Consider the following 27,287-nt stretch of genomic DNA (forward strand, 5'->3'; position numbering starts at 1 on the left):
ACAAACATAGGAGACAGCTTCATAAGCAACATGTTTATAGTAAGAGGCCGTCACAAGACAAGGCCGATAATAAACTCAAGAGAACTAAATACATTTGCAGTTTACAGACATTTCAAAATGGAGGGCTGCAGAGAGACATTTAGCAACGAGAGGATTGGCATGTAAGAATAGATCTCAAAGACACTTTTCTGACCATACCAATGGCAGCGGAACAACAGATTTCTGAGGTTTCGCTGGCAGGGGCAGGTTTGAGAATTCACGTGCCTGCCTAGCATCGGCCCCTTGGTGTTTCACGAAGGTGATGAAACCGGTGGCGACTTCCCTCAGAGAAAGAGGGATCTGACTAATCATTTATCTGGACGACATTTGTCTAATGTGCCAGGACAGAACGCTGATCAGGGAACAGATAGATCCAAGATCTGTTACAACAACTGGGCTTCATAATAAACTGGGAAAAGTCAAGCCTGCAGGCAGATCAGAACATGGAATTTCTGGGCCTCAGATTAGACACAGTGCAGGGGACATTGAATCTCCCTCTGAGCAAGGTGAACGACAAAGTAAGAGATTCGGACCAGATTAATATCAGAGACGATATCCCTGAGAGAGCTAGCGAGCTTAGTGGGACGCCTAGCTTTGTCAATACAGGCGATATTCGCAGGACCTCTACATTACAGGGCCCATCAGAGACTGAACATTCAACACCTCAGTAGGGGAGCATCCTACGAACAAAGGATACCCCTTGTCTATAGCAGCGAAAGAGGAACTGCAAAGGTGGTTGCAGCACATGGATGCCTGAAATGGAAGGGCAGTATTTGGCTCATCCCTGGACCTAGTGATAGGCGCTGATGCCAGCAGGTGGGGATGGGGAGCCAGATGCGGACAACTGTCGACAGGGGGCAGATAGTCAGGAGAAGAACTAAATCTCCACATAAATTGCCTAGAACTTCTGGCAGGCTCCTTTGCAGTGAAATGCTGGGCACAGAAGAGGGCACAATGTTGTGTAATCCTCAAGATGGACAACGTGTCAGCAGTTTGTGATATAAACTAGACTGGGAGGCACGAGATCAAGGGTGCTAGCGAAAGAAATTTGGAATTGTGCCTACAGAGAGGGATATCGGTGATAGCAAATACCTGCCAGGTCGTCAGAATGAGGTAGCAGACTCGAACTCCAGATTCCTCAGGGATGCCAGTGATTGGAAGCTGGACGATAGTTTTCCAGGCACTGATGGAGGTATGGGTTCCATGCAGGACAGGTTGAACAAGCAACTTGCTCGGTTTTTCAGCTGGAGACCGGACCCAGAGGCGGAAGTGATACACGCTTTTCTGCAACAGTGGGGTCTGAGCAAATAATACGCGTTCCCTCCCTTCGCCATCATCGCGAGGACTCTAGCCCAGGCGAGGAGAGATTGTGTATCCATGGTACGGATTACGCCCGATTGGAGAGGTCAAGCATGGTTCCCGGACATGCTAGAAATTACTTATGACAATCCGATAGCATTGCAGAGATTGGACCTCATAATGAGGGACCCCACAGGAAATGGTCACCCACTAGTGAAGACAGGCAGCCTCAGCTACCTTGCATGGGCAATTTCAGGGGAGTCTGGACTATCGGAAGAAGCTGAATCGATTATCGAGGAGGCTTGGGCACCTGGGACCAAGAAGGCATATAAAACAGCCTGTTCAGGTTGGCAAAGTTGGTGTGTGGAAAGGGACATACATCCCACTAGAACAGATGTAGTAAATGTAGTTAATTATTTGACACAGTTGGCATCCCTGGGCAAAGCGTATAGGACAATCAATACAGCCCGCACATCTATTTCAGCGGGACATTCGAGAATTGAGGGGTTAGCCATGGGAGAACACCCTTTAATTTTCAAACTGTTGAAATGGGTTAGAATAATAAGACCCCAATAGCATAAATATGATCAGGTATGGGATGTAGACAAAGTCTTGAGAATGTTCCCATCAAAGCCAGACAATGATGAACTAACTAGGAAAGCATTATCAGCCAAGCTAACTATGTTATTATATTTACAGTCATGCAAGAGGGTGTCAGACGTAAAGGCTTTAGAGATCAATAGGAAGTCCTTGTCTCCTCAAGGTATAACTTTTGATATAGTGAAGAGGATCAAAACATGGTTGAGATCAATATCATATCAGGCATTTCCAGAACAACCAAAATTATGTCCAGTGAGATGTATTACAGCTTATGAATACATGAGTAGGGGAAGGAGAGCCCTGGGGGTAACTCAGTTGCTCATGGCCATAAGGAAACCGTTTGGGGCAGTAGCGACAGTCACGATTGCGAGATGGATTAGATGGGTGATGACACAAGCTGGAGTAGACACAGATTCCTATGGGGCTCACTCAGTGTGAGGAGCAATGGCCTCTAAGGCCTTCCTTGCTGGGGCCAGATTAGAGGATATCATGAAGGCAGCAGATTGGTCGAAAGAATCGACATTCAAAACCTTTTATTTTAAGCCAGTGGAAAGAAAAAGCTATGTTGGTGGTAGGTAAGCTTTAAACAAGAATACAAGCCTCTGTGTCTTGACATAGAATTCAGATTTTCAACACATACGTAACATGAAGTCATAATTCTATTAAAGACAAAGAGGCGGATTATCCCACCCAACAATCAATGTAGTAAATGTGACTGTGTTCTGTGATGATAATTATGTAAAAGATGATATGGTTGTCAAAGTTTATATGGGAAAGTTTTTCAGGTCGATTACCCACCCTGGGACAGTAGTCTGAAATATGCTTTGTGCATCAGGTTCTACGGCAGAGAATAAATCTAATGGTTCCTGAGGTCAATGGTTTATGGAATCATGAGGAATAGAAGGTCGAGGATTACAGCGTTTACCAGTTGGGACGCAAGGTTGAGTTTAAAGTTGGACACACACAAAGAAAGAGGAAGGACATGGGAGAGCCAAGTAAAGGAGGCTAAAGGACAGTATATGTGATGATTGGTTGAAGGAGTCACGTGATGTTTTTTCCATGGGCATCAAAAGAATGAACCACACACATAAAAGACTTTATGGGAAATGTAGTTTTTTGATTGTGTTATTCTTTGATGATTTAAAGTGTTATAATGTATGCTGCTTGAGTTCGAGTAAAGGAAGAAAGCATAATCCTTCGCCTTCGTGTCTTTAATAGATTTATGACTTTCTGTAATGTATATGTGGGCAATCTGAATGACTCCTTTGTTCTTAGTCCAGGTCAGAGTGCTCTGTCCTTTGTATGCATTTAGGCATTTGGCAATGAAGGGTGCGACCCTTCCATTTGAAAGACCCCTCACAGATTGTTACCTAGCCAATAGGGTTCACTTTAGTGCCATATGCCCAAACATATGGAAAATGGGAGAAAGCTCCTTTTAAACGTTAGTTAAGATGCAATGCTTTGCATTAGTTGTTACATACACATCATCACTATGGAAGCTTGTGGAGAGCTAATATTTATCCAAGTGATGGTCCTAAACTTTTTTCTGTACTTCTCAAAGTGATTAAAGTAGTTTTGTAAAATAAAGTTTTTTCAGGCTTGTATTATTTTACATTATGGCATTTCTAGTTTTCCAGTCAGCATGTGGATTATGAAGCTAAAACACTACCCTTTTTGATTAATATGTTTTTCAAAGAATGTACATATTGTAAGGCTGCCTTTATTTGAGATGTGTATTTTGCAAATAAACTATCATATCTCTCAAGCTGTGGCCACCCTTCAGGTAATCCAGTCCTGTTTTTTCCCTTTGGATTTTGGGACTTGCAGTCATTGTTTACCCATTTGATATTTAGGTAAAAAAACTACAAGTCAAGAATTCTGTGCATAAACCTGACTGGATGGATTTCTCACGCATGGCTATGTGCAAATTGAGAGCACTGCTCTATAAGACCGTATTATTTTAACTGGAGTCTAGAAGGCATGTGTTCAAGTGGCTGAAATGTAAAATGTGTTAAAATCCCAGCTTCACTGTTTAGCCAGTTGGCGATGCTGGGAAAATAATGTAATCCCTTGTAGTAAAGAGGACTGGCCGCAGCAGAGCCTTCATTAACTTTGTTCCCATTTTACTGCCAGCCACCAAAGTGGCATGGGCCATCCAGAGTACTTTGCCAGTAGTATACCTCCTTTGTCATTTTTGGGAACGTGGGCAAAGAGGAGGCTATACTCTCAGGAAGGGTGTGTGATGATAGTAGTAGCAACCCAAACAACTATAGTCCAAAACAAAAGAATGTCCAATCAAGGTTCTATGAAACTAAAAATAGAATAAAAATACAAATCAACCAAATAAAACACAAGCAAAAGGGAACCTTTTTTTAGAGAACACATAAATGAAAAATGGCATAGTATGACACTCGAGCAGAGTGAAGAAATTGCAACAATGTCACTGTTAAAAATGGATAAGATGGACAAAAAGGGGCTTCCAAGTTACTATGATCCCTGAAAGTTGACCAGGGGATGGGGTAGGGCCTCAATCTTAACAGTACCTTATTCCAGTGTAACGTAGAGCTGGGCTTCTGGGCACTATAGCATATAGCAGTGGTCAATGACAAGATGGGTCGAGTCGGTTGCTCCCTTTAAGGTCAAGCCTTGCTCGAGATTGTCAGAAACAAAAAGGTCGACCCAGCACCTGTGTGGCTTGAGATGCAGCAAGCGGATCCAAGTTTGCCTAGAGTGCCAAAAGCAGGATATCAAGTCATGTGGTGGCTCAAAAGCATCGAGGGTGGTTGAAGCAGCAACGCCATATTCCAGCTGCTCTTGGGCTTCTTGGATACTGCCAGTCCCAATCTAGGGGCTCTATGATAAGGTGGGTCCTTCTGATGCACACCCACTCTTGGGAGCTTGGTCGGCACCTTCAGGGGTTCATTCACCTCCAGTGACAGGGTCCAGATTCCAGTGCAGCCAGCAGATGAGGCCTTAATCCAGCAACAGTTTACCCCCAAAGTACCCTAAGGATAGTTAGGAAGCAGCAATTTCCTCTATCTTGGATGCCTTCTGTCTTCACCTATATGGTAGTGGACGCTAGAATAGATCACATTCGCAACAGAGGTCCAAAAGTGGTACTCTTTTTTTTCTGGTGTTAAAATATGTTATTAGATCTATCAGCTGCATTTGATACTGTGGACCATCTCACCTTGGTCTCTTGTCTCATCTGCTGGCTTATCTAGTCAGGTGCTTGCCTGGTTCACTTACTTTCTGGCAGAACACTCAGTCTGTCTTCCTTCCCCCTTTCCGCTCTAAACCAGTGCCCCTGTCAGGCGGAGTCCCACAGGGCTCTGCTTTGTCGCCTATCCTGTTTAACATTTACACCCAGCCTCTTCTTGGCCTCAATCCACTCACATGGCTTCCTGTGCTACTGCTATGCCGACGACACACAGATTAGTCTGCGGCTTGATCTGTCACAGTCAGATATGGCTGCTCGGTTTAGGGGTTTCCTGGAGGCGGTGGATTGATGGATGGCCCAGAATTGGTGAAGTTAAAGGGAGAAAAGACAGAGGTACTGGGTGTGGGCTCTGCTCGTCCTTTATCTTTCTGGACTCCAGATTTTTGACCCGATAGTTGTTAGGCAGAATCCTGTGCAGTTCCCTTAGGGAGCACTACAGAAGATTAAGACTACAGGTATATGCAATAAATCCCCTTTGGTATCAGTCTGTACCACAAAGATTTAGTTGGTAGCTGTGACTAAGCAGTCAGACTCATCTCAAGAGGGAGATGATATGATAGGTTATTTATAACGCGCTTAATACCCAGAGGTTTCTAAGCGCGGACACGGGGATCGAACCTGTGTTGCTCCGTGTCGTCTTGCTTCCAAGACGACCACGTTGCCGCTGAGCTATCCTCGAGCAGTATTCAGGGTTAACACAATAGGACTAAAATACTAAGGAACAAGGAAACACTGACCAAAGCTTTGTATCGAAAAGAATATTTTTTTTTTATTTTACACACTCTGATGTTCACACACAAATCACTATTATTTAAAATAAGTTAAAACAATCAGGAAAAATATACACAACTCCCTATTTAAATTGTAGACAAGTTTGAGCAAGAGTGAAAACTGAGCAAAACGGCACAGCGTTAACTAAGCAGAAATGGCACTCAGAGGGAGGGAAAGAACAAGTTACACGGGTTTAGACTCCCAAAACACACCAGCAACACTTCCCAATTGGATTGTGAACACCTTAAGCAAGGCAGCACTTTAGCATCAACAGTACTTTGGTGAAAACCAAGCAAAATGGCACTTCAGCAATATATCAAGGGGAAGGAACGGTGGTTAGGAGAGCTTTAGGTGCACCAACACATTTCTTAAAGAGAAACAATCTAAAGAGGGCAGTTGTAACAGATTCAGCCAGAGTCAAGAGGCTTGTGCCAGAGTCAGTGGTACAAGGCAAAGTGCCTAGGTTCAAAATGTTCTAGTAGCTGCAGTCAAGCCTTTGTTAAACGATTGAAAAGGCGGAGGCAGGACGTAGAAAGATAATGTTAGACGAAAAAGTGGCCAGCCCAGAAGGTAAGTAAAGGATTTAAACACCTTTAGCAATACCCAACGAAACGGGAGGCCTGGTGGAACAATGTACCTTGAAAGTGGAAAAGGCTCCTGCAGTGGCGGTAGTTCCTGGCAGTTCCTGCAGTTCGGGAGATCCAGCAGATCCAGCAGAGGAAGAGAGGCTCTCGTCGTGGAGGAAGGTTCGAGTTACTGCACTGCCCCGGGATGAAACCAACTGCGGTGCTGCCAAAATGGAATAAAAGGTAAGCTCCTTTAAATCGCGGTCATGGTGGACAGGTGCCTGGCTATGTGGTCTCCTAGTGCTTGGCACTGGCGATTCAACCAAGGCAGGTCCTGGAAGGCGATTGGCGAACTGGTTGACCCCACCAGCTCAAGGGAAGAAGACTCTTGCAGGCGAAGATCTTCGAGTCGTTGGAGAAAAGTGGTGAGGATCTGCAGCAGGGCTTCACCGGTGGTTCAGTCGTTGCAGATATCTTTGGCTTCTCTCCTCTTCGGCTTCTTAGTTCCAGTGGCGACGTCTTGTCCTCCAGTCCTCAGGACCTTGCTTTTATGCAGCAAGACCCCCATTCATACAGGCTAGCGGTCACTCAGTGGGGTGGCTATCCTGGCGGGATAACCCTCCAACCTATCAGGGCAGAGTGCGACTTGGGTTGCCTAGGTAACCCTGTTCAGGGTGCCTATTCCCCTCCCACATATACTGTCTACCCCAGACTCAGTGGTGCTGAAAGGAGGGCTTCTGTGCAGAAGCCCGCCAAAAGGACGAACAAAGGATCCCCGACCTGGGTTAGGATTTCAGAGAAAGACACGAGAAATAAATATTATTAAAGTTCTGGCAATAAAAACCTACCGGAGTAAAGTTAATATTAAAATAAACCGGCGGTATGTTAGAGGCTGTCAGTAAAAGTGGTAGCCTCAAACAATGGGAAAATCCAATAGGGAAATATTCCCGGTCGAATATTTACAGTAGTAACCACTTCCACCAGCCAGAAACTTTGGAGAGAGGGACTGTACGGTACCCCCTCGAAAATGAACACTAGGGAAAAAGTATTAACCCTTTCCAGTACTTCCATAGCAAGATGGGCTGTACTGTTTTAGTTCATAATTATTGACTAGTAAAGTCAACGGGGACTTTACATGCCCTGGAAGACAGTAGTCAGTCCCAGGGTGTGGAGTCTGTGTTTGGGGGGTCGCTACGACACCCCTGTGGTACTGCACCGAGGGTGCTGTGTAACACACATGTTAAAAAGATGATTCCTATGAGGGTGAGAAAAACCCCATAGACCATGAGGCCACAAGATAGCCTAAAACACACACTAGCAATCTATCTAAGAGTGGGAGAAAAAGGGTCTCACTCTTAGCAGGAGAAAAAAATAAACCCTTCAAATCCAGCAAAGCCGCTGGGGGAACTCTAAAGGTAAGGGAAATTAGCCTTAGAAGAGAATTCTCCCTAACAAAAGTTTAGGACCCTTTCCTCTGCCGGCCTCTTCAGTCAAAGACGTGGGCATTAAGATCTCGGCCTCACTATCCATGTCTGAGCAGGTAGCATCCACTTGTCAAAAGGAACATTTCAAGCTAAAGACCCTTTGTAAGGTCCTTCCCTATATTCCTATTAAATTCCTTGCTCCTGCTGTGTCTTCTTTAGTGATAAGTGCAACTGACTATTTTTTTTTAATTTACTTGATTTAATTGTTTAAAACAATTTTTACAAGACGAGCTCCCTTAAATAACAAGAAGAGCTAAAACCATGAAAATCCTATTCGCTTCTCTGTCAAAGTCTCTTTTGAATGCATCATTCTTGGTGTCTCCAACAAGAGCAAACGGTGTGAGCAGTGTGGGCATTTACTGTCCCTTTTCTATTGAATAATTAAGTCAATATCTCGGAAAAAGCCCACCACTGCGATGACCCAAGTCGTCTTTTCTCCACTGATTAGTCAACACCACCATTCATCTTCATCGTATGAATGTACATTTCTGAACAAGGGTCTGAGATGTAATGTGCGAGAAGCCAACACCCCTGGACAATTCATCAGCAGATGTTTAATGGTTTCCACCTCTTCCCGGAGCTGACAGAATCTGCAAAATGTTTCTTCCGACTGTTTCCATCTTGACAAAACTTCCTTCGTATGTATGATGTTCAACCGAATTCTCAGGAAACACTCTCGAGCTTTCTTGTCAGGACATTTTGACTAATAAGGTTTTAGAGAGTTGACTTTCGGCCAGATCAAAGGTAAATCATGTATCAGTTTTGTAGCCGAAGCCTTGTCCAGCGTATCGATCCAGTCTCTTTCCATAATACGCGGTTTTACCTTTACAGGATTGATAATGAGTTCCTCACTGGAACTACCCGCCCAGTGTAGCAAAGTTTGTATCCTTAGTGACCAATCCGACAACATTTTGCACGATCCTGACATTATTTCCTGATGTATTTCCTTCAGGATCAGCGGCGGAGAGGGTAACAAAGTTTTGCGGTAAAGCATAATTTCATTTCGGGCCACAATAGAACTCAAAGATTGAAGCGCAATTGACTATTGTAATGGGCTCTATCTTGCTTTAGCTGCTGACTTACTCCACCATCTTCAGCTGTTGCAGAATATGGCAGGTAAAGCAGTGTTGCATCCCCTTTACGGGTCCCACATGACCCCCATTCTTCGGCAGCTTCACTGGCTTCCAGTAGAGAAGCGTGTGCTGATTAAGTCTCTGTGAATTGTGCACAAAGCCTCTTTAGGGTGGTGCATTTCTTTAGACAAATTGTGTCCGTATGTTCCCCCCTAGAGCAGTGCACTCCCAATCGACCCTGGCTATTCAAATCCCATGGATACATTTCTCTCATATCGGCAGTGGAGCATTTTCTGTGGCCGTGGCAAAGGTATGGAACTCTCTTCCATTGTACCTCTGTGCTACGGAGGATCACTTTCCTTTCCATCGTGCTCTGAAAACCTTTTCATTCCAATTATACAGTTATTTGTATCGGACTGTGCACTACTTGTGGTATAGTGCCAAGATGCCTCCGGGTGACCGTTGCGCTTTATGAGTCCTGTTAGCATAACAAAGCTGAATCAAGGAAGGCAATGGAGACCACTTTCTTATAAAGGCAATACATTACAGAGAATTGGTCGATAGCAAACCTATTGCAAGGAGTCCAATCGCTGCTGCTGTAACAACTAACCCTTTCCTTCCGACATCAAACCCACTTCGTCCTGCAGGGAAGGGAGGAGACGGATTGGAAGGGAGCCCCGACAGATAACCAAGATAGTGGGACCCATTCTCAAGCCTACCGTCCTTCTTTGGCTACTCTAACTTCACCCCTTTCCCATGCCTGCAGACTTCAAAATGACCCCTGGTGTGCAGCTGGCATTGTTATTTCAGTATTGTCTTTGAAGCACTAGTTAACAGAAGATCTCCCATTGGGTGGTCCTGGGCCTTAATGGGAGGCGTTACCCCTTCCTCCTTGAGAATCAATAGTGGAAGCACCCTGGCCATTCTCTCACTGGCAGTAGTGGATGCAGCCAGACTAGCCATGAATACACATTACCCTGACATGGCTGGGCCTGGGCTCATAGGGTTGACAATGCAGGATACCAAATTGTTGTGGCTCTCGTAGGTCAACAAACCACAGCCAGTCATGGCTTATTTTTAGAGGTAACCCTGCCACCAGACAAATGAAGGCAGATAATAATTTAGATCAGAGTTTCAGAAGTTAAAATCCCACCTATGCCTGCAGTGCCTTTGGGTCACAGCAGCTATCGGGGATGCACAGGTGACCTTTGAGCCTGCTGTGTGACACTGGAAAGACTGGTGCAGCAAAGGTACATGGATGCATTATGCTTTTGGTATGGAGCGTTTTATGGAAGAGGCTCCGTTTAGAAGTCCTCTCTTTCAGAAAAAGAATTACCGGCATCATTTTCAAATAAAAGAAAAGGCTAGGGCTCTGGTGCAAGTGAGGTAGAGCACGAAGGAAGGCTACTAGTATAGAGTGGCATGGAATAAAATGGAATGGGAATAGGCAGCTGGGGTAGAGCAGCTGTGGTAAAGAGGAGAGTTGGAGGTGGGGAGGAGATTTGGGGGTGGTGGGGTGCAGAGTTAGTGTGGTGGGGTGGGGTTCAAAGAGTGGGTTTTGGGACAGAGTAGAGAGTGGGGCGTTGGGCTAGAGAAGAGTGGGGGATTGGGGCAGAGAGAGGGCAAGGTGGGATGAGTGGATACAGTGGGACGGAAGGGTAAAGTGGGAAGAGTAGCATCATGGGGTGGTGTAGTGGCATGGGTTAGAGTGGGTGGGGTAGAGGGGTTAGAGTAGCTGGTGGCATAGATTGGGTAGGGGTAGAATAGTGGGAAAGCAGTAGAGTGGAAGGGGGTAGATTTGGGTAGTAGTAGATCTGAGTGTGATAGGGGCAGAGTATGGTTAGGATACATGAAGTGTGTGTTGATGTAGTGGGAGCCATGGATAGAATAGGAGTTCAGGGGGAGTTAACCTAAAAAATGAATTACAGAGCGGGTCAGAGCCTCAATGCAGCCATTACCTTTCACAAGCTAGATTCAAAGAGATCTCATATGGATGTCTTTGGGTGGAGAGGCTAGTAGCTGGTGCGATTGGCCTCAGTAAATAACCAAACACCTTCAACCGGCTGCATCTCTCCACACATCTCATCCCTCTCCTATGAGCACTTCCCATAACAATAGTTTGCCAGCGTAACCCAATAGCCTTAACTAAAATGCATTGGCAAAGCTTTTGCGCAGGCATGGGAAAGGGTACTTGCCAGGCACAGCCGCAGTGGTAGTAACCAGTCATTGATGGTAGCAGATGCAGAATGGTGCAAGTGCCTCGGCATCTAAAAGCACTGCCTGGCAAATGCCTAATACTTATACACAAACAAAACTGTAGGGTTTGCCAATGCTTGTTTTTAACAGGACTTCAGTGAAGGGCACTAGAGTGCTTACACATCGAGTGGATGAAGGAAAACCTGGTTTAGGCATTTTTATTCCACCAGTAGCAAGTTTACAACTCTAATTTAGTCATTAACTCTCAGAAGGCTGCATGAACACACACTGGCAGGCACTTTGAGTGCAAAGTTTGATGTTAAGGTTTGAATAAAGCAAGCCCAAAGGGTTCCCATGAGAAGGAATTTTGGGTGGGAGGAGTAGGAACTGGGTGAGAACTTCCCATAACAATAGTTTGCCAGCGTAACCCAATAGCCTTAACTAAAATGCATTGGCAATGCTTTTGCGCAGGCATGGGAAAGGGTACTTGCCAGGCACAGCCGCAGTGGTAGTAACCAGTCATTGATGGTAGCAGATGCAGAATGGTGCAAGTGCCTCGGCATCTAAAAGCACTGCCTGGCAAATGCCTAATACTTATACACAAACAAAACTGTAGGGTTTGCCAATGCTTGTTTTTAACAGGACTTCAGTGAAGGGCACTAGAGTGCTTACACATCGAGTGGATGAAGGAAAACCTGGTTTAGGCATTTTTATTCCACCAGTAGCAAGTTTACAACTCTAATTTAGTCATTAACTCTCAGAAGGCTGCATGAACACACACTGGCAGGCACTTTGAGTGCAATGTTTGATGTTAAGGTTTGAATAAAGCAAGCCCAAAGGGTTCCCATGAGAAGGAATTTTGGGTGGGAGGAGTAGGAACTGGGTGAGAATGGCCATAGGGATTGGCATGCTGTGGGGCACAGTACTGTGCTATTATGCACGGAGACCAAAGACGCTAGAAGCCTAGATTTAAGTACTTTTGTAAATAATTCAAGGAGAGCAACAGCTTTAACACACACATGCGCTCACTCCGCCTCCTCCACTGATCTTCGCATTGACAGGTATCATCACAGCGGATAACAGTGTAAGCATCTGGGCACAGTTCAGATGTGCTCGGCCTGGGGAAAAAAATAACGTCCAGTGAAGTGGAGGCTGTCCCACAGTAGCTGCGAGCGCCGGCAGCCAACATGCTGCTTTTCCATGCCCCGCAGGGGTGCTTTCTTCTGAGCCTAGCAGAAGCTGGGTCAAGAGCACACTTACCCGGCATCCATGAGCCACTCACCTGGAGAGCTCAGAGGTTTCTTGCAAGGAGCGCAGCAGTGCATCTTTTACCAAAACATTTGATTGTGTGTAAATATGTACACAAAAGCAGCCCAGCCCTGTGTGGGTGAGAAAGGCAGGCTAGAAGCCCGAGCACGAGTCCCAGGGAAATAATGCTCCTGCTTGCAACGCAGTAATGACAACATGCCTGGATTTTTGTCTTAAAGCACATTTAGTATATATTCAACAAAGCATAACCAAAGACAATAAAATGCAATATCCCATACGTAATCATTGTGAATTTAATATGATTTCAATCTAAATCCTCATTTCATTGCAAATCAAAACAAACTCCCAAAATGCAAATTACTTTACCTATTTTAAACAATGTATAATTTTATTTGGAATATGCATGGTATAAAGGCTGGCTTGTTTCCAGAGAGCTTCCTTAGAGACAGTCATCCAAGATGGCTGCCTCCATGGAAAAGTTCACTCAAAATCAAAGAGTTCCGAGATGGGCAGGAATGGTTGGCATTAGCCATAGGGATTACATTGCCTAGGGGTAGGGAATGGGAGGGATTACAACAATGTATTCTTTCTCCAAATGTCATCTCCATTGGAAAAGCATTACAGACCCTCATTCAAAGCCCATATTTGAAGCTAAAAGGTAGCGCTTTCAGCGCCATCTAATAGCCGAAATTAAAAATGGAGTGCGTCCTGCTTTTCTTGAGGCTAGCGTAAGGCACAGCACAAGGGTACTGCTGGGGGTTTGTGGGGCGGGCCTGTGATTTTATTGGGGAGGACACCACAACATGGAGGGGGGGGACTAGGGGTAGAATGGGGAGGGGATACAGTAAGTAGGGGTACAGTGAAGTATGTAAGAGTGGTGGGGAACAGTAGCAAAGTGGTGGGGTAGTGAAATTAAAATTTGGTAGGGCGAGTAGAGGGATGAGGGCACTATATATATATATATATATATATATATATATATGGCTACTATGCATTTAGAAAAAACAGAAAAACAAATGCTCAACACAGATACAAAGCTAGGATGTCTCTCCCTTGTGAATTGCCATCGTTTGATAATAACAAGTGTAAAGTTAAACAATATGCATGTTGTACATGTGAATTTCTGAAAACCTACGTTAGAAGGGCAGTCGGCGTGGCAAGTGACCTCTTCATTGTTCTATTACGGCAAGGACTTCTATCAATCTGCAAGGATCATAGAGAAAGCTCAAGTGAAGTTAAAAACACTGGCGGCCCATGAAAGGGTCGATAAGGGTAGTAAGCGTGAAGCATTCTGGGGGCTGCTGTGCCCGGTATGGAAGGGTCCGATAGTATTGGTCAATCCCGTCCGTGGGAGATAGTACTCCAGTTCTGAAATGATAACGTGCTAGTTATACAAATAGAAAACTCTGCTATCAAAATTGAAAGTACTAGCATAAGAGCATGTAGATTAATTGAATGCCAGAGCTAATCGTGAACATAGAGTTCAGGATGAATTCAGTTGTCAATGAGATACAGCGACAATCAACACTGCTATAATATATAGGACACTTGGGTTGCTGATTTTAAACCCCATAGTCAATTGCTTGTGTGAGGTAATTGTGTTAATTAGTCATCGATTCCGTTTTTTTACCAGAGGCTTGACGCCATTATGCCATCATTTTTTTATTAATGACTTTACTTTTGTTGTTTAAGTGCAGCCTTTGAGCCCATGTAAGTTCCTCTAGCCATGATATTATTTGGATGGGATATACCAACTGCAGCCCAACAGTCTAATTTATACAATTTGAATACCTGGAAATCATGTGTATTCATTTGGAGATTTGCGGGAGAATTTGTTGGAATATATGTGGAATGTTAGAATTTAGGACCTTCTTAGAATCGATACACCTAACCGACCACTGTTCGGACATTGATACCGTCTCAATACCCAACTGCCAAATTTAATTATAAGCTATTGTAAAGCTGGAATGTGGGGGCATGAGGAAGGCGCTGCTGAGCAGCAACGAAGATGGCTGCATCGCTGCCGAGCTCCATAAACTAGCAGAAATCCTAAAGTAATATATCCTGCACTGGGTAACACGCAACCATATCCTGCACTGGGTAACACAACCAATCTCCTGTGAAGGGAATGTGGGAGCATGGTGGAGGTGCTGCTGAGCAGCAACGAAGATGGCCGCATTGCTGTCAATCTCCATACCCCAGCAGAAATCCTAAGGTAATATATCCTGCACTGGGTAACAAGCAACCAATCTACTGTGAAGGAAAGCCAGCGGATCGCAGTCCCACTTTGAGGCCCGACTCTGGAAGCGATCTGTGAACATGGGGAGCGGCGAGACACCCTTGGAGAATGAAGGCAGGTTCCTCACTCCAGCCTCTCGTGTCCTGCAGCACGTGGGCTGGAAGTGCCGTGTCCCTGCGTAGCCTGATCGGGCGGGACGCCGCATCGCCGGAGGGCCGGGTTGCGGACAACCTGCTCTCTCGGTTTGTGCGCCAGAGAGCCTGCTTCTCTCATAGCGGCAGACAGGTGCGGGTCCCTGGACACTTGCGGGCGTCTGGTTGCAGCAGGCGTCTGGTCGCAGCAGGACCTGTGTGACGCTGAAGCCCTGTGATCTGCGGCCAGTATAGCGGCCTGTGCTGTGCAGGTCCTGGAGCTTGGGGGTCAGCAGTGCAGTGCCCCTCAGGAGTAGGCACCACAGTCCTATCGGCCATTGTGAGTAAAGTAAAGTGAAGCCAGGCACTGGGTGCTGTGCATGGTGCCTTGGCAGTGCACCATGCAACTAAGGTGTACAGAGTTGGGGTGCTGTGAGGCACACCAGCTGAAGGGGAGTTCTGCTGAATCATAGAGGCTACATGTTGCGACAAACTTTTTGAGAGGGGATAATATCCTATGGAAAGTGGGGTGTGTCTGCCTACCTTGGGCTGCTGGTGACATGCTGACACTGTAGGGTGACCTATCTGGCGGGCGAAGGCCTCTGGCGTCAGAGTCAACACACAGATCACACATTGGGCTGTTGGCTGGAAGCCTGTACTGGCGGAGTGAGTCCCAAGCACCCTCAACCATGACAAAAGGGAGCTGGCAGGAAACGAGGGACCACAAACTCCTTTGCACACACTCCCCCGAGAGATGAGGTGATGGAACCGGAGGGACAGACTTCAGTCACAGGTGATGCTATACCAATGGCACAACAGAGCCTTTGATGAGGACGATGCAAAGTGGATTTGCGTCTGTGAACATGAAATTGAACGATATTGTGGTCAACATAAGCTTGCTGCAAAATAAATTAGACAATGAGAGCTGTCCCATCACTGCTGCCGAGACACAAATTAGCGATCTGGATGACACGTTGGGAGGGCACGAGGTTGAGCTGGCAGAAGTTAAAAAAGGCTGTGGCGTTGTGCAGACCAACTGTGAGGACCTCGAGTCCCGGTCGCAGCGTACAACGTACGCCTAGTCGGGGTGCCAGAAAGAGTGACCAGTGGTCCCATGGAAAAGTTTGTTGAGGACTTGTTAAAGTCTATACTAGGTGAAAATGAATTCTTTACACACTTTTTAGTGGTTTCCCGCCACCTGATGACCGTAGAGACACCAGATGACTCAACACCCTTGCAGGGCCACAGTTCTTCACAATGTCTTTGCGGACCTGAACTATCGTCATCGAGGTGCCCCGCACGCCTCTTACTTGCAGGACGCCAACGCTCCATCATTGCCGAGCACCGCTAAGAAAGAAGCTGCTGCCTCCCCGTCATCATTCACCCCTTTTTCGTCATGGGATCTCGACGATCTGTGGCTCCTGCCTTAAGGGGAGCCACTCAAGAAGGATCCGTTGACGACCCGACGACGAACTCTGCTATTCCAGGTACATTGGGGTTGTAGACCTATTTTAGAAGGAAATAAGACTCTTTTGAACAATATATCAACTGGGCTTGTACGAAATATCTTTATTTACAGGTTGCCCAGGTTGGGGGGGGGGTATCTCCACACAGAATTGTGCCTAGTTAGTAGGGGACAATATTCTGCCAATTGTTCTAACCAACTGCTTTCCTCCTATATCTATTGTTGGTTACTTTTATTCCTTGATCTGTGTGACATTTGACCAGAGTATAGTTGATGCACTTTAATGAGATCTGATAATTGTGGTACCACTTTAGAACTGTATATATTTGCCATTGTAGATTTTTTTAGCACAAAGTCAGTTATTGTGATAGTGTACATAACCTTGAATATTAATTATATAAAGACTGTTTTAACTAATACAGTGTGTGGATATTCCATTGTGGGGGCTCAGGGACTACACTGTACTGCATCACCTCTTGAGAAGCTAGGCCTTGATTGGTCGTCCATTGCTACCTTATAGAGAATCTTGGCTGTGGTCCTCTGTGCCTCTCCTCTACCATATAGAGAGCAGAAGTACAGACCCCGCCTCCAGTCTTTACAGTGGAACCAATCACTCTCGACACCTCCTTGTTTCCCTGCAAACGAGCCTTCTCGGAAGTGCCCCTGGGCCCTCCAGTGGACTGACCAGCTCGAACCTTGGCACTTGTTCACGAGCGTTGTTTTAACTGAGTTTTAGCCCAAGCTTTGGGGAAATCCTAGCTTGCACCTCAAAGCTTGAATATTCATCATCCCAGCTGCTTTGGGCCACGTGAGAGAAGTGTGCATCAGACCGCGAGACTTGGGTGCCCAGCGTCACTGTGCGACAGTGATGGTCACTGCTGGTGACTTTCCCGCCTTTCTTCAAGTGTCCCGAGACCAGCTGCATCAGTGCTTTCTTTATCCTGCAATAGAGATGAGAGATACAGCTTCTGTTGTAAACTGGACCTGCATCTGCACCTACAGCGCCTGCGCACTTTGAAGCTAAACTAAGGGTAGGAATTCGAACTCCAGGCAACACTTTCCAGACCTGCCAAGTTTGGACTGGGAGTGAGTGAAGGGTGGTGAGTAATCAAGCCACTTACCGGTGGCCCCTAGATCATCCACTGCATTTTTACGCACAATGGATCCGTTGTGGTCCTTGCCTTGGCTTGGGTAGCCTCCACTTCCTAAAGCCATCCAAAAGTTGCAAATTGCTCTGTCCTCTGCAGCAGATTCTCCCCTGACTCTCGGAATAAGTTTTCTACACTTCAGAATCCTTCCTCTAACTTTTCCACAACATAAAGTTTGCCTGCCCTTTTCCCCTAAATGTTTTAGCGGGATTCCGCGCTTTATTGCATTGATTATCAAGGTATGATCAAACTGGTGCCGATTATCAAGATGCGATTTGAACTAGCTGAGTAAGATCTCGCCGATCCCCATGTGGCGATGTAGATTGTCGGCAAGTATCTAGTGGTCTATTTTGTCAAATGCTGGTGGAGGTCAAGGAGAACCAGGAGGCAAAGATGGCCATCAACAAGGATTTTAAGGTCATTGTTGATGATGATCTTAATGGCAGCCATTTCTATGCTGCATCTGGCTCTGAAGTCAGATTGGTAGAACTGAAAGAGGTTGTTGGAGAAGTTTCATAGTTACTGCCTTCTTAATGATTTTACCTAGCAAGGGAAGATGGGCGATAGGGTGATAGTTGCTGAGGTCATCAGGGTTCAGCATTGGTTTCTTGAAAAGCGGGAGGATTTGTCCGGTCTGCAGGGTCGAGGGGAAGGTACCTTGAGTTGGAGAGCTGTTGATTGTCAAATAAGGGAGGAGTGCTTCAGTTGGAAGGGCCTGGAGTACCTAGCCAGGGAGTAAGTCGCCAGCATACGATGTGGCCTTGAGAGCTTGAGAGATGCTAGAACTGCAGTGACGTCTTCAATAGTGAGGATCTTGAAAGTTGTCCAGGTAGTTGTGGTTATGCAAGATGGGATGTGTAGTGTGCGGTCAACTATAGTGCTGGTGTCTGTGTTGGCGGATCATGCTGAGCTTATTGATGAAGAAACCGTTGAGAGCGGTGGATTTCTCGATGGGTACGGGTGGATCAGGCAGAGGGGTTGATGACATGCTTGATGGTTTCGAAGAGGACTCTGCTTTCATTGTTGGCCTTGGCTATCGCGGTTTGGTAGTAGTTGGCCTTGGCAGTGGTGATCATGTGTCTGCATGCAGCACAGAATTCCTTGAGTAGGGCAAGGACGGGTGCGCTGCAGGGTTGTCGCCAAGTCTTCTCTTGTTTTCTGATAGTTTATTTATTTATTGAAGTTGAGTTCTGAGGTGTACCAGGGTGTGTAAAGTTGAGGCTTCAGGGTGCGCAGTTTCACTGGGGCAAGTTGGTTGATGGTTGTTGTGAGGGTGATGTTGAGTTATTGGAGGAGCAAGTTGCAGTCCTGGCTCATGAGGGGTAAATCAGCCCATGTGAAGTGGAGTTTGGCGGGGTCTTCTGTGAGAACCTCCACTAGGAAGTTCTTGAATGATCGGAAAGCTTGTTAGCAGGGTTTGCGATGGTATGCTTGACTGGTGTGGTGTTCTACAATGAACTAACCAAGATACTTAAGAAAATCACACCAGAACAAGCACTGGCAAATCCAACACTTTTGGATAGACATGGGAGGGCATTTTCCAGGCACTGGTACAATGGTACCATCGGTCCCCAAGATGGCAACAGTTGGCAAATGGTGTTAGCACCTCAATATATAATGACAGTGCCTGGCAAATGCTTACACAAGAGACAAACATTTTGGCTTTGCCAATTTATTATTTTATCGACATTTATAGAGTGTCTACACCGAGGTGCTTTACATAACAACAGGGTTACAACTGTATGGTCATATGAATAAAGGTAGATCAAGAAGAGGAGAAGAAGCAAAGTTGAAAATGTGCCTTATGGCGAGACCGAAAGATGTTAAGGGAAGGTGAGGGGCGGGTCATTCCAGAGTTCGAGGCCAAGAGGGAAAAGGAGAATCGTGAAGAAGCACAAGGGAGTTTAGGAGAGGAAAGGAGGTAAAGGTGCTGAGAGCAAAAAGCCCGAGCAGGGATGTTAAGAGGAGATGAGAGTTAAAGAGAAGCACATTTTTAAGTGGAAAGCAAGGGAGTAGTTGAAAGAGAAGAAGAATGGCAGAACTGAAAAAGGAGCGGAAGGGGGAAGATAAGAAACTGGAAGGCTGACTAACAGATCCGAACAATAATCAAGACGTCAAAAAAATAGAAGAGAAAATGATTATTTTTGCTGCATAGGAGAGAAAAGGCCAGCTTTTGCTGAAGTTGAAAAGGTGGAGCTGACAGGCTTTAGTAGTAGAGGAGATATGAGAGGAATTAAGTTCGGAGTCAAAGATCACACCAAGGTAACGTGCAGTAGGGGACAGGGGGATGGGGAAAGAAGTAGAAGCAATATGGTCTTGGGGAAAAAGGAGAACGAAGGCTGAAATAAAGAATTTCGGTTTCAGAGGGCTTATGGGCAAGATAGCGAGAGGACATCCAAGATTGGATTGCAGAGAGGCAAGAAGAGATGCTGATGTGAGGCAATCAGAGAAGGAAGAAAAGGAAAGACAAATCTGAGAACTGTCTGTGTAGAAATGAGATTGAAAGAGGTAATAAGTGAGGAAAGAGGAATAGTATACATGGACATTAGAAGAGGACTCAGGATAGAGCCTTGAGGGACACCATAAAGCAAAGGACGTTGGAGAGGTGGTGTTACCCCGACCAGGAAACAGTGCAAGCCCGAGAGGAGAGAAAGGAGTGAAACCAGCTAAGGACTGACCCAGAAAAACCTGGGGAAGACAGATCACAGAGAAGAGTAGGATGTTCAACCATGTCAAAAGCTGCCAGAAGATCCAAAAGAATCAGAATGGAAGAAGTTTTATCATGTTGAGCAGAAAGAAGAGACTCAGACACATGAAGAGCAGTCTGAGCAGAATGTGCAGGGTGGAAGCCAGATTGATTAGAAGGAAGAAGGGAAGGGTGTTGTAGATGAGAGGCAATCTGAGCAAATGCGACTTGTTCTAAAAGTGTAGAGAGAAAAGGGAGAAGGGAAATAGGATGGACATTTGCGGCAATCGAGGGATGGGAATAATAGTGGCATGTTTAAATTCAAGGGGAAAAATCTAAGATAAGAGAAGCATTTATGATCGTTGTAAGGTATGCTGTAAGTAATGGGTAGATCTGTGGGACAAGGTAAGCAGGGATTCAAGAGGAGAGGCAATTGGATGAGCGCTACAAAGAAAGGTAGCATTATCAGAATCAGTCAGTGGGGAAAAGGAGGAGACTGGGGAATTGGGGTGACTGGTACTCAAGAAGAGCGGCAGATGTCATGAGAACACATTCAGAAAGAGGAATGCAGCGTAGCAACATCGGATGCAAAGCAGTCAGCAAAGTTGGATGCAGACGGAGGAGAAGGGGAAGAGGGGGAAAGAAGTTTGTTGATAAACTGCAAAGGACGGCTATGTTGGAGGGAAAGAGAAACAGTAAGGGATGAGAAATAAGTTTTTTTTAATGGCTAATAAAGAACAGTCACAGAATGAATGGATAGCAGATAGACAAAGATCCTTGGTAGAGCACCATTTTTTCCAATGGCGCTCTGCTTCTCGAAAGTTAATGCAGAGTGAACGAGTGGGAGATAGCCAGGGTTGAGTGGGTTTACGAGAAGGGACGAAGGAAGATGAGGGGTACAGAAGATCCAAGGTAGAGGAAATGTTGCTGCATAGTATAGAAATGGCAAGGTCGGGAGAGAGAGAAGAAAAAAGATCAGTGGTGGGGAGAGAGGAAGAAATAGATGAGAAAGATAGAGTAGTGAGAATTGGCAAAGATCATGAAGGGGAACATTGTGAGAGGAGGGAGGAGTAAGAAGTAGGTAGGGGAGTTGGGAAGAGAAAGTGGTCAGATATATTAACTTGGTGTGAGGAAACCTCAGAGTGGGAAGGGAGGGAAGAGAAAATGAGATCAAGAGAAAAGAGCCAGAGATATAAGAAAAGGGACAAGGAAAGTGGATAAGGAGTAGGAGTGAAGTAGAGGGATAAGAGGGGAAGGATCAGAAGTAGAGGATAGATGGAGGTTGAAATTGCTCCGTATACAAAAGGCAGGGAAGTCAAGAAGAAGAAAAGAGTCAAAACAATCATAGAAACTGGTCAGAGGTCCACGGGGACGATAGATAGTCAGAAGTGGCAAATAACGCTCTCTAGAGAAAGCAGAAACTGGTATTCAAAGGAAGGAAAGGTAGGTAGGTTAGGAATGGGAGGAGAAGGTAGGCAAAGAGAGTGAAAGAGAATGCCAGGACCACTGATCGAGTGGGATAATGGGGAGTATGCAGGGATCAAAGCCCCTGTGTGTACAGCATTAACAGGTAACCAGGAGCTAACGCTGGGAAACTATGAGCTAGCACATAGCATTCCGCAAATCTAACTTCCAAATAAGATGAAAACATATAATTGTATACATTAAATGTTGTATCGGTGTTCTAATGCTTATATAAAGATTGGGCACAGAGTTAAATTCAGGCAGGTGAGTTTGTTTCGGTGGTTCCTAGTGATTGCATCAAATGTAAAAGTTTTGAATGCAAAAGTATTGAAAGAAATGCATTGAAAAAAATGCAGTTTTTAATTTTTTTTAAATGGAGGGGTCCCCCAACCTCTGTTTTGTACCCCTTAAAAACCGTTATAGTAAACAAAAATAAGAAAAAAAAAATCTAAAATGTTTTTTAAAAACTTTACCTACTAAAAAAATATTCCTTTTTTCAATGCATTTTTTTCTCGATACTTTTGCATTCGAAACAATGCCTGGATGCCTGTTTCGGCATCAGTTGGCCTGGGAAGCCAAATGTACCTCCTGGTAGCTGTTGGTGTCAAGTTAACCAGGCTCTTCTACGTTCCAAGCAGAAGCAAAATACCTCCCAGTTACCTTAATTTGCAACCCTGAGTATGAAGTAGAAGATGAAAAAGGGGAAGTTAAAAAGGGGACAGCCAGGTTTCCGTAAGACATACAAACTGAAAGTTCAGGCAGAGAAACAGAATAGAATAGAATGAGCCATCACACAGATGGAGCGGACATTGAATAAGCCCATGGAGAGAACAGGTAGGTTGTGGAAGTGTTTCAAAGGGAGGATAGATAAGATTGTAGTTATAAAGAAACGGGCGAGAGCTGGAGTTTGGCCGGTGGCAGACAAAGGATTGCGGATAAGGCTAGACCCCAAAACTGAGGAACAGGTTCTCAATGTAGGGGAGAAGTACACTGTAATTGATAGTTTCCCAGAGGTGTTCTCTAAAGGAGGTAGGGTTTGTTAAAGGGATGGTGCATAGAATTGTAATGAGAGAAGGGAGTAGACCTGTGAGTGCCAAACTTCTCCAGTTCCTCTTGCACTCAGGAATGGGGTGCAAAAGGAACTTGAGAGATTGAGGAATGCAGGGATCATAGAACCTACAAAAGGAGTTGAGTGGATATCACCATTGGTGGTTGTTAAGAAAGCCAATGGTGAATTAAGAGTTTGCGTTGTCTTGAGAGAGGTGAATAAATGTGTGGTAGCAGAAAGGCATCCATTGCCTAATATGTCAGAGATGCTGGGCATTATGTCAGAGATGCTGGGCATGATTGGAAGGGTTAAGTATTTTACAAAACTCGATATGGCCAGCGCGTACCACCAAATTCAGCTTGATCAGGAGTCGAAGAAACTCACAGCATTTATAACGCATGATGGTGTACATCAATTCTGTAGGATGCACTTTGGATTCATTTTAGCGTCATCTGTATTTCAGAAGGTGATGGACAATGTATGGTGCTTCCAGGATGACAGTGTGTGGGGAGAGTGAGGACATGCTTGAGAAGAATGTAAGGAAGGTAGTAAGAGTGTTAAGTAAAAAGGTAATTACGTTAAGAACAGAGAAATGTACCTTTGGAAGAAGCGTTGTGGATTACCTTGGACATGAGATTTCGGAGGAAGGTCTTCACCCGAAAAAGGATTTGGTTGAGGGAATAAAGATGACAAGATCACCTAAGGATAAGACGGAACTGAGATATTTTCTGGGCATGATAAGTTTCTGGGCATGATGGAGTTTTATCATAGGTTTGTGGATAATTTTGCAGATAGGGTTGACAAGATGAGAAATCTGTTGGAAAAGGGTGTGGAGTTTGTGTGAGACAGTGTATGTGAAATAGAATTTCAAGAGATAAAGAGAAGGATTGATATGGCCAATGCTTTAGCCGTGTTTTATACTAGAAAAAGGTGCACCATATCGGTTGACGCTAGCGAGTTCGGAATTGGTGCTGTTCTATCTTAGGTCGGGGTAGATGGCAGAGATGCGCTAGTAACTCAAGCATCTAGAATGAGGAGCCGAGAGAAATTACTTGGTTTCAGAAAGGAGGCTTTGGCATGCCATCGGGGATTGATTCTGGAATTTTGTTTGGGGGTCAGGAGTTTACGTTACAGACTGATCATAAGCTGCTCAAAGCTATATTCGAGAAGAAAGGTCTGAATAAAGTATCCAGGAGAGTGGCGTGCTGGGTGGCAAGGTTACGAGGCCACAAATTTGGGATTGAGGTGATCTTGGGGAAGGAAAACGTAAGAGCCGATCATGAATCTAGATTGTGGGATGAGCATTTTGAGACGAGTCAGGATATTTTAGAAGATAATCCTACCGATATGGTCTATGTTTCTTATGAGGAGTGATTACTCGCACACAGTGGGAGAGAGCATTGAATTCAGATGAAATGTAGAGACGCATTATGGGATTTGTTCAGCGGGTATGGCCAGAAAAAAGGCTCCTAAATGGAGAAGAGAGAGCGTTGTGGGAGGTGAGATCAGAGTTAAGTGTGAGGAATTATATTTTATATCAGTGGGACCGCCTTGTTGTTCCTGGCAGTTTGTGTTGTTCCAGGCAGTTTGTGCAGAAGGTTGATTGAGATTTGTCACCATGTTCATATTGGGATTTTTAAGCCCAAAGAACTCCTCAAGGGAGACTACTGGAGGCCAGGCTTAGACCGGGATATAGAGAGAGTGGAATCATGTGTTGAGTGTGAGGTATCTGCGAAGAGTGTTGTGGCCAAAAGCCAACCGATGATTAAGGTGTATGCCTCAGCAGGTGTGTGGAGTGATTTAGCAATGGATATCACTGGTCCAATGGATTTGGGAAGTAAGTGTGGAAGATTTATTGTGGTGGTGACTGATTTTCCAGGTGGACGGAGTTTAAAATTGTGACGGGTGTGTGATCACAGTGTATGATTGAATTTCTACAAAGTATTTTTAAAAGGGAAGGATTACCCAGGTCCATCTTGACCGACAATGGCAGACAGTTTGTTGGTGAATTGTTTCAGGATTATTTGAGGTTGTATGGAATAAAGCATACAAGAACTGCTTTATACCAGCCTCAAACGAACGGGATGGCAGAAAGGGTGAATCGCTGTGTGAATGAGTGGAGTAACAGGTAAAGGTAAGAAAATTGCGGTCAGAGAGCAACTATATGCATTGCGCTTGGCGGCACATGCAGAGACTGGGGTTAGCGCGTTTGAGTTGATGAGTGGGAGAAAACAAAATACATTGGTATCACTGCCATGGTTGGGAAGAGCTACAGATTCTGACTGTGTGGTGGAAAAAGGTGAGAAAAATAATGGATGAGAGGAAGGCTGGCTGGGTGAGAAGGATGAACGAGAGAGTGCTGAGGAGTGCCAGTGAAATTGAAGTTGGAGATTGGGTACGTGTTAAGAAGGGAGTCATCAAGAGGAAAGGTGATTTATTGTATTCTGAGCCGTTACGAGTCGCAGTGCGGTAAGAATACAAAATGGGCAGATTTGGAACATGTGGGCAAAGTGATCTTAAAATCTGATTGGAGGATGGGGAAGAACGATATGCTACATGCTGTTTAACTGCACCGTTTTCTTATGGTTCATTTATGCTTTTTGCACCCCATCTGTGTATACAGCACAGGAACTTCTGTTTTAATTTGTAAATAAATTTGCATCCCACAGTGTATAGGTTCAGCTGCACTGTGACAATAAATAGATAAGCTTGTTTTTTTTGGGATAGTAAAGGGGGGGGAGGTGTGTTGTGTATTATGCTTCAGCAGGAGGGGTGGAATGTTATGATGGAACATGATGTTAAGGTTCCGCAAGGGAACATGTTTGTGCTTGTGAAGGGCAGTTGGAGAGACATCTGCTAGAGGATGGTTGGGGGTCTTTAGTCTTACATGTAACTTGGAAATAAATCTTAAGTCTTCCATCAAAGTGTGGCGGCTCATCATTACAATTCTAAACACCAAGAAGTGTGCCAAATTCTCTGCACAAGAAAGATCAGGGAAACGTAGGAGAGGAAAAGCAAGAATACGTAGAAATTAAGGTTACATGTTTATACCGAATCACTTATATATCGAAACATATACCTTGAAAACCTAAATATTGCATTTTTATTTATGTTTGGGGGTCCTCCCTCCCCATACCCGTTTCTGACCCATAAAAACCCACCCTGACCTTTCCCCCACCATAAATATATTCCATATAAGGGTTTTCAAGGTATATGTTTAGATATATATATAAGTGATTTGGTATATAATCACTGATATAAAGACTGTATACCATAAATTAATCAACATTAGTATGCGCCCAAAAGAATGACACTCAAGAACTCCCCTATGGAAGAGACACATCAGTGTTTGAAATTGCTGGGAGCTATTTAGCTCCTAGATACAGCATGGTAGAGCTAGTTTAGCTTGACAGCACCAGTTACCAATAGATACTTTTGGCTCCTGGTGACCTACAACTACCCATCTCATATTCGCTCTGAGAATGTGTACATACGGTGCATTACGAAACCTCTGGAAGACATTCAAAGCATGATCGGTTACAGTTTGTATCTCATACGATTTGTGGTCCACTTCTCAGCTGGAGCAGCAGAGTGAAAAAGAGAAGCATGACCAAGGTGGCATCACAGGAAGGAGATGGGCACCGAGATAAAAATGTTGTGGCAGTAAAGAAACAGAAACAAATTGATGCACTAACAAAGAAATGTAGTGGTTGAGTTACAGCTATACCAGCAAAGACAGTCCCTCCCAGGGCTCCTGCTCATGTCACATGTCTGTGACCATGTGACTTAAGGAATAAAAGGGATGAGCCATTTCCGGCTCGTCAGTGGATGTTAACGGACTCCTGCTTGTCATTCTTGCTGCAGCGCGATGATGGCACTGCATAGCAGGCAGAGGACCTGCTGCAGGGCCCTCTACCTGGAAAGTGCCCCTGCTGGGCAATGCAGTCCCTGATGCCCCCCCCCATGCCAGCAGAGCCCCTGCCGGACAACTCTGCACCTGTATGTCGGTGCCCCTGCTGGGCAACTCCGGCACCGTCTGGGGTGATGGCCTGGGTGCCTCCAGGCCATTGAAGCGCTGTTTGATCACCGGTGAACAGGGTGCTTGCTCCCTGTCACTGGATGTCAGATGGGTGCTCCCAGCAGTGGTCTGCCTGGCCTGTTTTACCGTAGGGACAGAACCTAAAACTATTTACTAAATAGAGGTAGCAGCATGACAGAAGAACTGACAGCAGAGAAATGCAAACGGAAATAATAGAAAGGAATGCAATGAAGACTGGCAAGAGGTTAAAAAAATCAGCAGAAATGGCAAGAGAACACGTGATAGAGCAACACAGCAATAGTAAGGCGTTTACAGTGTGTTAATTATTTTGTGCATGCCACAGTTTGGGAAAGAAAAGCAGATCCCACCACCATTCAGGCACCTCAGAGTGGTTATTCTGTGCGTTATACAAAAACAGATTTATTTTCTCCAAACTTTGTATTTCTTTTAGTTTTCTTATGCGCTTATTTCTTTATTAAGTTAGCCATTAAACGTTCACCACCCTGAAAACTCATTCATGAAACTTGAATAGCTCCTAGGCCAGAATAAG

At 45.0% G+C, this 27,287-nt stretch overlaps 1 protein-coding gene across 1 annotated transcript in view; it reads right to left on the bottom strand.

The window, feature by feature from the left end:
• Nucleotides 1-27,287, bottom strand: part of LOC138566888 (trafficking protein particle complex subunit 6b-like) — a 279,670-nt gene that overhangs the window by 251,665 nt on the left and 718 nt on the right. The gene's annotated exons all lie outside the window — the stretch shown is intronic.

The sequence above is a fragment of the Ambystoma mexicanum genome, chromosome 2p (assembly GCF_040938575.1).
Source record: "Ambystoma mexicanum isolate Mex_15411 chromosome 2p, UKY_AmexF1_1, whole genome shotgun sequence".
In the NCBI taxonomy this organism is placed as follows: domain Eukaryota; kingdom Metazoa; phylum Chordata; class Amphibia; order Caudata; family Ambystomatidae; genus Ambystoma; species Ambystoma mexicanum.